The sequence below is a fragment of the Portunus trituberculatus genome, chromosome 47, assembly GCF_017591435.1.
Source record: "Portunus trituberculatus isolate SZX2019 chromosome 47, ASM1759143v1, whole genome shotgun sequence".
In the NCBI taxonomy this organism is placed as follows: Eukaryota; Metazoa; Arthropoda; class Malacostraca; order Decapoda; family Portunidae; genus Portunus; species Portunus trituberculatus.
The window spans coordinates 29,148,612-29,161,111 of record NC_059301.1 but is presented as its reverse complement, the minus strand read 5'-3'; the positions used below and the strand labels follow the sequence as shown (position 1 = coordinate 29,161,111).

At 37.7% G+C, this 12,500-nt stretch overlaps 1 protein-coding gene across 2 annotated transcripts in view; it reads right to left on the bottom strand.

Moving 5' to 3' along the window:
• Nucleotides 1–11,368, bottom strand: part of LOC123520841 (putative neural-cadherin 2) — a 225,426-nt gene extending 214,058 nt beyond the window's left edge. Inside the window, exon 1 of one of the 2 annotated variants that reach the window (XM_045283477.1) lies at nucleotides 11,295–11,368. The gene's annotated coding sequence lies outside the window, so the exon portion shown is untranslated. The remainder of the gene's footprint in view (nucleotides 1–11,294) is intronic. The other variant, XM_045283478.1, reaches the window with a different exon arrangement.
• Between the last annotated feature and the right edge of the window lie 1,132 nt (nucleotides 11,369–12,500).

Here is a 12,500-nt window from a genome sequence, read left to right as displayed (position 1 = left end):
GAATACAAAGGAGTACAAAGGAATACAAAAAAGATTACAAAAGAATGCAAAATAAGTCCAGACAGTAGAGACCTTTATACTACCTATGAATAAAAGAGATACAGATGTACGAGAATAACATGAACATGAAAAAAAATACTCTCTCTCTCTCTCTCTCTCTCTCTCTCTCTCTCTCTCTCTCTCTCTCTCTCTCTCTCTCTCTCTCTCTCTCTCTTTACCCATTAAGAGAAGCAACGTCTACGAGAAATGAGTTGGCGGCTGCGCAGGGGCATTTGTTCACGAAAAGATATGCGTGTCACCGGAGATATATTGTGCACCATTATGTATTCAGAATTAGGTCAGTGTTCGTTACCGCCGTGTCTTGGCATCATTAGGTCACGAACAGAGTAAATAATTCAGGACTTAATTAAAAAGGAGGAAGGGGAAGCAGCACCACCACCAGCATCAGCAGTAGATAAAAAAAGGTGACTACGGTAAATTATGAACTATTACCGAAGAGCGATTAGAAAGTGAAATCTGCTAACAAATTTTTTGGGGGATAGTATGTCCATTGGTGAAGGAATTATAGTGAAAGAATGACAGTTTTGTTATACTGCAAAGTAGGTTACGGACAGGATAAATAGACATATAGATAGATATAGATTGATAAAAAGATGGACAGCTTGACAAATAAGTTAATAGACATATACATGGATATATAGGTACCTAGACTGGTAGAGAAACAAAAAAAAAAGAGACAAATAGATAAATATATACGTAGATAGTAAGTAGACAGAGATAGTTATTTATAGATAAAAAGATAAATAAATAAATAAAGATAGATAAATAGATATATATAAATAGATAGAATGATAGATAGATGGAATGATGGATACGATAAATAGATAAATAGATAGATAGATAGAAGGATAAGCAGTCAGGTAGGGAATTGATAAAAACAGATATATAAATGGATGGATGGATAGATGCATGGACTGAAGGTTAGATAAATAGATAGACAGATACATACATAAATACACACACACACACATATATATATATATATATATATATATATATATATATATATATATATATATATATATATATATATATATATATATATATATATATATATATATACATATACATACGGATAGTCAAATAGATGGTTATTTTAAATGTGCATTCTGCATCTCTCTCTCTCTCTCTCTCTCTCTCTCTCTCTCTCTCTCTCTCTCTCTCTCTCTCTCTCTCTCTCTCTCTCTCTCTCTCTCGTGTATTTGGTTAATGAACCCACTGAAAAAGAAAACGTTAATACACGTGTACAATTAACATACACATAATTAAGGCATTTCTAGTGTCGCCAAGATACGATGAACAAACCCATTCCAGTTGATCATTAATAATTCATCTTTCTTACGCAACTCTGAATTCGTTCCAGCTAACTTAATTAAACAAATGATAGAATTAGAATAACCTTCCATCCACTTTTCCGTGACTTTGACAAAATAATGTTGATAATTGAAACATCTTTTTCTTTTTATTCACATATCAAATTTATGTTAAGTAATACTGATATTATTGTCAAAATATTATGTTTATTTTATTCTATTTTACTTATTTTTCCAAAATAGTTAAAGAATACTCTTTCCACTCAGCTTTAAAAGTAATGATAATACCAAAAATATCTTACATTTTTATCTCTCTGAAAATTATGTCTAGTGATGGCGGAATTATTCATAAAGTCTTGCGTATCTTTTCTTTCTCATGACAAAGAAAGAAGTGGAAGAATAAAAAAAGTAGACACACTCATTTTAGTCTTCCAAAAGTTTTCAGTGGCCAGTCAGTCATTTTCTCTCCCTTTCTCCATGGCAGGGAAGAAGAATTGGAGGAATAAAAATCGCAAATACTTATTTCAGTTTCCCCAAGTTTCAGTTGCATTCATTCTCTCCCCTCTCTGAGCTCTTTCCCTTTCTCTTGTTTATTTTTTTTTTCTATTTATTTATTTTTTTTTTTTTTTGCCATTACCCTGGCATGGGTATTAGGCCATTTTTGCTATTTTTTTATTTTAAGCTTTTTTTCAGTTTTGTTATTTATATATACAATTTTTATTCATTAAATGTAGTTATTTTTTATTATTTTATTTATATATATTTTTTTTTTTTTATTATTTTAACAAAAAAATAACATTGTACACTCACTCAGAATTCCATACACGCTTCATTCACACAGGGACCCTACTCCTAACTCAAAACTATTGTCCTTTGTCAGTGCATGGGGAAGGGAGGGATAAATCACTTGTTTAGTATGTGTCAGTCATTATCTATCTCACTTCACGTTATGACGGAGGTCCCCATGATACTCCTGTCTCACTTCCTTCTGAGCTCAGTTCCTTATATACTCACCAATCCTCACTCTCTCCGGCCTCCTTGTAAGTCACATTAGCTTTGTAGAAGGTTCCCCACACTCATCGCTTCTCATTTGTACGTTAAGGGAGGCGGTGGGCGTAGTGGATAAGGTGGTGAGTGTGGTATCGGGCAGAGGTCCACGCGTAGGTTCGAATCCCATCACGTACTGCCTTGAAACTATGCCATCTGTCGAGTGGTTTAAAGTTATCTACATTTCACCATGATACCCAGGTTCTAGGTGATTACACCAAAGATGCGCTTGGGTGGTGATATGGGCCATATTATGGGTACCACTATAAATAAAATTGCCTGCGCCACTAATGGGTGGAAGCTGAACAGCGCTTCCTATATATACTCTTCAAGTATACCTACAGGAGCTATAAATAAAAAATATATCATTTCCTTTAGTACACGAGAAAAATATTATAAATATCTACTCTCTCTCTCTCTCTCTCTCTCTCTCTCTCTCTCTCTCTCTCTCTCTGAACCTAAATGCACACACACACACACACACACACACACACACACACACACGGGTCGTTAGTATCACGATACTTTTACGTCTTTCTAGTCCCAACATTTCCTTCCCTCCAGTATTTTTAGTAAATTATCGTCTTTTTTTTTCGCATGTTGGCTTTAGTGTGTGTGTGTGTGTGTGTGTGTGTGTGTGTGTGTGTGTGTGTGTGTGTGTGTGTGTGTGTGTGTGTGTGTGTGTGTGTGTGTGTTTAAGCGAGAATCTTTACATCATAGGCTCCTATTCCTTCCTAAACGTTCTGGCGTCTCACCTGGACTACTTAACAACTTCTAATCTAGTAGAAATTATCCTTTTTTTTTCTAAGAGACTCCTTTGATGATTATTGAGATGGATAAACATAACCTCTGTGTTTCTAATATAATGAAACATTCTGAAAATCCAACATATCATCTCCATTCCTCTGAAAGCCGCCATAAAGAGCTCAAAGCGTTTAGGAACACGGATCATAATCATATTAACTAAACCTGTGCAAAGAAGTAATTTCCATTGACCCAACACTCGTTCAGCGCAAACTGTCTCTATCCCTTCCCGTTGACGTTTTCAACACGCCGTGATACCAATATCGCATCACGTAAGATCAATGGCTTTAATTATCGAGAAGTCAGGCTAGCGAGCGGATGAGTCAATTGGCTCAGATCTTGGAGCAGCCCGCGGCGGGAAGCGCGTAAAGCTGCAGGTCTAGTCTGGTAGTCCCATGCGAGGGGCGCGGCCGGCTTCAAATAGGCGGTAACGCGTATCCCGCCTTTTCTTCGGTTTGATAGTTATAATTCTACTCAGAGTTTTGGGTACAAGTACAAATTATGTGATAGCATTTCAATATATATATATATATATATATATATATATATATATATATATATATATATATATATATATATATATATATATATCAGAAATATAGATAGAAAAAGCATTTCACCTCTCTGCTGTCTCCCATTTTCATACGTGGTCGTTGTTTCGGATGAGCCTTCAGTAAATATCTTGAAAAAAAATTTAAATAGTGTAATTATATACTGGCATATTATTATCATCAATACATGTTTTACAAGTGTTATACCAGAGAAACATAGTGTAACACTTCCCATGACACGTATGCATTTTTTCGCATGTGAGGCGACGCCCGAGGAAAAGTAGAAAGTGCTGAATGATAATTAAATAAAATAACGAATGAAATAAAAGAAAATAAACAAGGCTCGAGATTTTTTCGTTAATATTTCTGAGCAATGAACTGTGTTGGACGGAGAGAAATAAAACTGTCCTAACGTGCTAGTGACATCTGTAGGCAGAGAGGGAGGGAGCAAAGACAGGGATGGGCAGCACAGAAATCTCTTATGTGGATGAAAGACTATAAAACAAATTAATTTTCATTTAATAAAAATAACAAGGAACATATAACTATCGTTCCGTGTGTTAAACTTCCTTCTTTGATATTCTGAAGATTGATGAAAGAATTTGTTGCATATTTACAATTAAATTACTTTACAAAGCAATAATAGCAAACGTCATTGTGTAATTAAAACCGATTTGCGTGTAGTTTAGCTATTCAGGAGTAGGATATATTTCATCTATTCGTATATCTTGGGTTATTTTTTTATTAATCTATCCGTACCATAATTTAATTTTTGTATATAACCTCTTCTTTATTTAATGTATATTTTTGCTCCATAAAATCGTGTAGAGTTACTCATAAAAAACAATACACTCATACTTTCTGCATTTCGAAGAGGTAAAAATATTACCGTTCTCTCTTGCTTTCGTCACATACGAGAAATTGTTATACATACTTAACCTCTATTCGTTCACCTGTCTCAGATCCCTGCAGTAAATCACGTCCACTTGCTAACCTGTCATAATTTGTGCGCCGATCACCTGCAAGTCTGGCTTACGCTAAATCCCACAGAGCGCATAAATTGTACGCTGGGCGATTAGAGTTTTAAGTGAATGATACGAGGTCTCTACTCTTACAGTGCGGGGGAAGTTTAGTTAATTAGGGAGAAAATATTTTCTACACACACACACGCACACACACTGTTCTTAGTTTACATCTCTTATACTTCACAATCTCTGTTGACGTGTGTGTGCGTGTGTGTGTGTGATGTGTGATACAGAGGCTCATTCCTAAGCTAACTACTACTTTCTAAGGTAACAGTTGCATCACCACGCGTTCGAATCCCTCTCAGTCATTCGCTACATCGATTTGCACGCGTGTGTGTGCGTGAGTATGTTGAGTATGTTCATGAGTGTGACAAACTCTCACAAAACTATGGATCAAACAAACTTCCTCTCTCTTTCTCTTTACCTCTGCCTACACCTCCTCTTCACAGTATAAAACGACCCTATCCGTCACTTAGCACTCCAGCGCCACGCCTCACCACCACCACTACCATCTCTTGTTCCTGGACGCTCTATGCTCCCATGGTCGCTCCACAGCTGATCCGGGAAGGTTAATAGGGTACTCAGTCACCTGCCACCACTTACACTTGGCGGAGAAGGCTCTCTCGTGACCCCCTCCAGTACCTTAGTGATAGTCTCATATACTTCCCACGCACCCTTAAGGCCAATGCTGTCTCATATCGTTACGTACTTAAAGCCTCGCATTGGAGTTGATGCATTGTAATGAGAGAGAGAGAGAGAGAGAGAGAGAGAGAGAGAGAGAGAGAGAGAGAGAGAGAGAGAGAGAGAGAGAGAGAGAGAGAGAGAGAGAGAGAGAGAGAGAGAGAGAGAGAGAGAGAGAGAGAGAGAGAGAGAGAGAGAGAGAGAGAGAATGTTATACCTCTATGTACATAATCTTTAATATTACTCATAAACTATAGAGAAAACATATTCCGGATGTAGGAAACTGCAGTGTGGAAAAAGGGTTCCTGCATAAATTTCCCTTACGCTCTCTGAAATCTGGTTTGTGTCTTTATTCCCTTCAATTAGTGTCAACTGTATGACTTACGACCGAAGGTTTTGATGAGAAGTAGCAGAGAGAGAGAGAGAGAGAGAGAGAGAGAGAGAGAGAGAGAGAGAGAGAGAGAGAGAGTGTATGTGGGAATGGTGAAGAGTTTGTGTAACTTCCAGTCTGGCATTCATGTCTCTCGTGTGTTCCCCAAACACCCTCTGCCAATATGACAAGGGGCGTCCTAATCAGATACACTGTAATTAATCTCTCTCTCTCTCTCTCTCTCTCTCTCTCTCTCTCTCTCTCTCTCTAGGTTTACTTGCACACTCAAAACTGAGTCAAACAAAAAAGATATTGGTAGCATTAACTCACGAACGCGCTGAGCTACATGTTGCGGGAATACCAACAGTCGCAGCGCTTAATAAAGACGAAAAGTTGACCAAGAGAGAGACACGCCGGCAGCAGAAGTGAATAGAAAAGGAGAGAAAAGCTGAAAATGCAGCTCAGGATTAAGAAAGAACTGTATTGCTTGACCAGCTTTAAACTGCTTCTCTCAGTCACAGCTGCCGCACAGGATAGTCCTCAGATTTTTGCTTCGTCCTCGCACGGGGGTTCACTTTTTACAAGGAACACGGTGAAGCGCTATGGTGGAATTTTTAACTGGTCAGTTAGTCTGATAAAATGTCCTTATTTATACGATGACTTGAAAGACTGACTTGAGTAACTGTTTTCGTCTATTTGCTACCATTTAATATCACTGGTTTGCAAAGTTTCGTATCGAATGGGAAATTCTAAATGTTCTAAGTTCAATGAAATGTAGAGGCAATGAGTTAACGTGAAAGTACGTGTGAAGAATATATTACATTAGATAAAGCGGAATCAAAAGCTTTCGTCTCATCAATTCCTCTCCTCTGACTGACTGTCTTCAACCTCTTTCTCACCACCGAAATGCTGTGGTCTCGCTGCACAAGTATTTCTTTTTCCTCTCACCCCTATTCTGTCCAACTCCCTCAACTTCCTAATGCAAGAGTTAACCAGTACTCTAGAAAATTCATATACTTTCTCTAATAAATTCTGGAGCTCCCTACTTGCCTTTGTATTTCCAACTTGACTTCATTTACGAGGGAGGTTTTAAGACATTAATCTCTTTCTTTTGGCTAACACTCTCGGACCTGCAATGGGTTGGCAACTAAGTGGGCCTTTTTTTATTGCACTCTCATGTTGTCCTTAGACAGTTTTCCTCTTACATAAAAAAACGATGACCGAAGTATTACAAAGATGTGACTTTAGTATACAAGATATTCTACTAAAGTTTTAACCCATTCTAAGAATATATCTACTAAAGGCTTATAATGAAATCATCTTTCTGCCTCTATTTAGCCAAACTACGACATAAGAAAATATGAGCTAAGTATCACAAAGATGTGACTTTAGTATACAAGACATTTTACTAGATTCTTAACCGATTATAAACATATATCTACTAAAGACTTACAATGAAATAATTTTTCTGCCTATAATAAGCCAAACTAGGATATACGAAGTATCATTAACCAACAATAATATCTAAAGCCTTTAAGAATAGTTCTCACACAGCTTAAAGTACTTCAAAATACTAGTGTAAGGCATATCCATAATTTTGATTGACCTAAGTATTCGTTTTCCTTTGAGGGACACGATTAGCAGAACTGTTTTCCCTACTTTACTTGGCCTTTAGTCTCTCTCTCTCTCTCTCTCTCTCTCTCTCTCTCTCTCTCTCTCTCTCTCTCTCTCTCTCTCTCTCTCTCTCGCATTAAGGCCACAACAACAAGAACAACAACAATACTGTCACAGGAAAAGAACCGCTCTTTAGACAGTTGATGTGTTGGTGACACAAAACAACAAGCAAGCACGAGTGACCCGCCCTACCGAAGACACAATATTCCTTCAGTCGCTGGTCTCTGGATCCGCATCTCGGACCAGTATTGCTGCGTCAAGGTTCTTTTGTATGGCTACGGAGGATACGCCAAAACTAAGGGCATCGTGGGAATACTTGACCTAGTATCCTTTCCCGGTAGCTTTATTTTGCATAGAAGTCTTTATTGTATCATAATTGCTGCATCGTTCTATATAAAGTGTTGTATTTCAACTATTTGATTTACAGCTTAAAATATGATACTAAATATACTAATGGAGTTTATACATTTCTTTGTTGTCAAAACCACACTTTCTGAACATTTTGTTGCATGAAGATTTCCTCACTTACAGTCTAAGATACAACACCAAAGATATCAATAAGGAGTCCATCCATTAAAATGCAATATAATATAACTACTTGCTGCAGACAAGGCCTCCATATGAGAAAATGGCCAGCTTAGGAGGACCGTGACAGCAGTTTGTTAATCCTGGCCCCGACGAGTGCACCCTGACGCTTGATACGCCTGATAAGATGTTGCTTGCATGACAACAGAATTACTTAAGAGATTCATAATGATAATTTCACTTAAGAACCTAAAAAGACACCAAGTAAATCTCACGTACACACTTCATTTATGTTGTTTAGCCTGCAGAATATACAAGAAGATATGGACAACAGTACGTGACAAGGAAATGGCTGACTAATTGCGCTGGTTCATGATCGTCAGCGGCCCCTTTTATTTACCTACAAGGTCAGCTCCCTCATATACAACAAAAAACGGAGAGCTTAAAATGTACGGGTTTTTTTTACAATAACACTATAATCCCCTCTATCCCTTAAAGAGGACGTGTGGTCTTGCGGAGTGTATCGGTGAGGTGATCTGCCGAAACTTTTATTTTTTTATATATATATTTTTTTTTACAAAGGGAAAAGGGCCAGCCAAGGGCAAAAAAAAAAAAAAAAAAAGGCCCACTTGAGTGTTGGCTCTCTAAAAAATGTAAAAGCGTCAGCCAAAGTTGGGAAGCAAATTCCTCGATACCTCCCTCTTAAAAGAAGACAAGTCGTAGGAATTCGGAAATACAGATGCAAGGAGGGAGTTCCAGAGTTTACCAGTGAAAGGGATTAATGATTGAGAGTACTGGTTAACTCTTGCGTTAGAGAGTTGGACAGAATAGGGATGAGAGGAAGAAGAAAGCCTTGTGCAGCGAGGCCGCAGGAGGAGGGGAGGCATGCAGTTAGCAAGATCAGTAGAACAGTTAGCATGAAAATAGCGATAAAAGATAGAAAGAGATGCAACATTTCGGCGGTGAGAAAGAGGCTGAAGACAGTTAGTCAGAGGAGGGGAGTTGATGAGACGAAGAGCTTTTGATTCCACCCTATCTAGTAAAACTGTGTGACTGGAACCCCCAAACATGCGAAGAGTACTCCATACAGGGACGGATAAGGCCCTTATACAGAGTAAGCAGTTGGAGGGCGAGAAAAACTGGCGGAGACGCCTCAGAACACCTAACTTCATAGAAGCTGTTTTAGCAAGAGATGAGATGTGAAGTTTCCAGTTAAGATTATGAGCAAAGGACAGACCGAGGATATTCATTGTGGAAGAGGGAGACAGTTGAGTGTCATTGAAGAAGAGGGGATAGTTGTCTGGAAGGTTGTGTCGAGTTGATAGATGGAGGAATTGAGTTTTTGAGGCATTGAAAACTACTAGATTTTCTCTGCCCCAATCGGAAATCTTACAAAGATCGGAAGTTAGGCGTTCTGTGGCGTCCCTGCGTGATCTGTTGACTTCCTGAAGGGTTGATTATCTCTGAAAGGACGTGGAAAGATGTAGGGTGGTATCATCAGCGTAGGAGTGGATAGGGCAAGAAGTTTAGTTAAGGTCATTAATGAATAATAGAAAGAGAGTGGGTGACAGGACAGAACCCTGAGGAACACCACTATTAATAGATTTAGGAGAAGAACAGTGGCTGTCTACCACAGCAGCAACACAAAAATTGCACTCCTATTGACACTTGGGACACTTCAAAGTATTTGGAATAACACCTGTATGATTTTAAAACATGGGCTAATATCAAGGCTGGTAACGCGGCATGCATTTACTCTTATTTTTGGTTCTTAATCCGTCCAGTAGTAGGGATCAATTGGGAAAGCGGGATTTTCGGCTGGGAAAAACTAAAATATGGCAAAATATCATTTCTTACTATCAAAAAGAAGTGGAGACCTACTGCTGCTGCTGTTACGATGAAGCACCGTCTTTTATACTGTAAAGAATGTCTCCAGAAATCTGTAGTTTATATCTCCTTAGGGACACTAATCCAACCTAACATTACCTAACGTAACAGGTTAGATTAGATGTAGTTAAGTTAGATAATGCTAAGTTAGATTAGTGTTATTAAGAGGTATAGACTACAAGTTTTTGGAGATCATTTTCTATAGTATCAGAGATGGTGTCCATCATAACAACAGAAAACTAGTTTCCCCACATCTTTCTGATGGTACATAACAACAGCAACAGTAGTCTCCTATTTCTTTTTAATGGTAAGAGGTGATATTTAGCCATACTTTAGCTTTCCCTACCCGAAAATCACGCTTTCCCTGAAGAGAGTGGAAGCCGAAAACAGTCCTAACATTTATCCGAAAATAATAATGTTGTGTCGTTCTTATTTTTTTCTTTTAAATGCTGCTATACATCCAAAATAAATTAATAAGCGTTCTTCATAACCGAACATGGCGAAAGAGTGACGAGAGCTGCATCATGGCAGACAGTCAGTCTTCACTTACAGATAGAAAGTCATTAAATTCGTTAATATTTTCCCCTGCTTTTTCACTGGCTGTGAAGAATTTAACCGCGCTTCATTGGCTGTGAAGAACTTACCGCGCACGCATGCTGCCAGTATCACGCTCGAACAAACACTTTCTCGAACACTTAAGATTCGAAACGATTCGGAATAGCAATGGCGCCCAGGGATCTTAGCAATGATTTTTATGACACAAAGAAATACAAACCAGGTACAGAACTGTCTCCAAAATTGTAAGTTTCTCTGTTTCTAATAAATACAATAATCAATTGTTTATGCGTCTAATTACCCAGCTTAATTTACGATGTACGTATATACATGCTTGCATTCGTGTGTGTACACAAATAAGGGTAAAAATTATGAAAATATTATTGTGAAAAATAGGCATTTCTGATTAGATGTCGACGGTTTTCAATTTTCCCCATAAGAATAAAGGTTCAAAGTTTGCGATTTCGACGTTTGCGATCGACAATATCGATCTATTTGTCACTGCCATGGAGACAATACTATTATTTAACCGAAATTCACGGAGAAAGAATTTGTCAGAATCTAGTAAGCTGTAATTGTAAAATATTACCAAATCGACCCTTGTACCTTCTTTTATATGATTTGAAATACTATCTGAGCATAATTAAAAAAAAAATAGTGAAACAATCAGACGATGCACTTAAAAACCAAATTACTTTAAAATAACCAAACAATACCTTCAAGGCAGTACTCGTAACATTTCACACACCTTAACAAACATTTATGCCTCTGAGATCTATTCTACAAATAATGAAATACGCACATTACCATGGAAGCGTCTTACAGGGTGATGATTCTTGCCTTGGCTCAGCACAACACGGTCAAGAGGAGACTACGGCTCCCGGACGAAGAATAAGTGAGTTGCCAGCTACTACAACATACTATTATGTTACTTGGTTTTAACTGGAAATCACTGGCTTGTTTTAATTATCTGTATACAGCGATACATATGTAAAAAGAATAACAGAAGTATATATTCCTGCAATCAGTTGAGAAAGGAAAAAGAAGGAACATTTATTCATTATATTTTTCTTTCTTAATAGTCTGGAACAAAAACGTAGTACCGAGCAGAAAACGCAACTTAAAACAGAAAACAAGTCTTGTTACTGTAGACTAATTTATTTTTCTATTACAGAACGTTGGCACTTCACTTTCTTGTCGAGTACATAAGCTTATTTACATGCATACACCTTGGATATGCTGATTAACTCCTATCGATAAAGTATCTAAATTAAATTCAAAAGAAAAAAAAGGAGAGTTCAGCGCATGTGAGTCCTGCCGTGTGTTTGTTTTAAAAGAGACAGCCTCCTCGCCCCAGACTTCCATCCCGGTGTGTGGAAGCGGCTCTTGTTCTGACGCACCGGTCATTCCCATCCTTCAAGCAAAGATAATGGTGAGGGGCAGTCTTCCTTTACTTTTACGGCAGATATAACTAACGGCCATTCCTGCGAGTAAAGCCCTTCGCTGTCGGTTTTTACTTTTTTTTTTCATCTTTATTTTACACGGACTGTATTTCATCTTCAGTTTTGATGGACATCGAACAACAACTTTTGGATTAACGCTTCGATATGGGTACTGTGTGAGTCATTCTTACGAATAAAGCTATCAATATTTTTCCCCTCCCTTTTTTTCAACCTTATTTTCCACGCACTGTATTTCATCCTGAGTTTTGATGGACGTGAAAAAATAAAATCTCAAATAAACACTTTTGAATACCATCACTCTTGCGGTTATAAAAAATTTCACGTTATCATACATTTTATTCAAACTTATTTTTCACGTTCCGTATTTTATTTTGACTCTTGATGGACGTGAAAGAATGATCACTTGAATAAACGCTTCAGAACAACATCATAATTTGAAGTATTCGATTAGTTCTTCCAAGCAATTTTTTTTCCCCGTCAACTTTTCTCTCCCTTTTTTTTTAATTACTATATTTCATACCTATGTCGCAACATACTGCACTTTT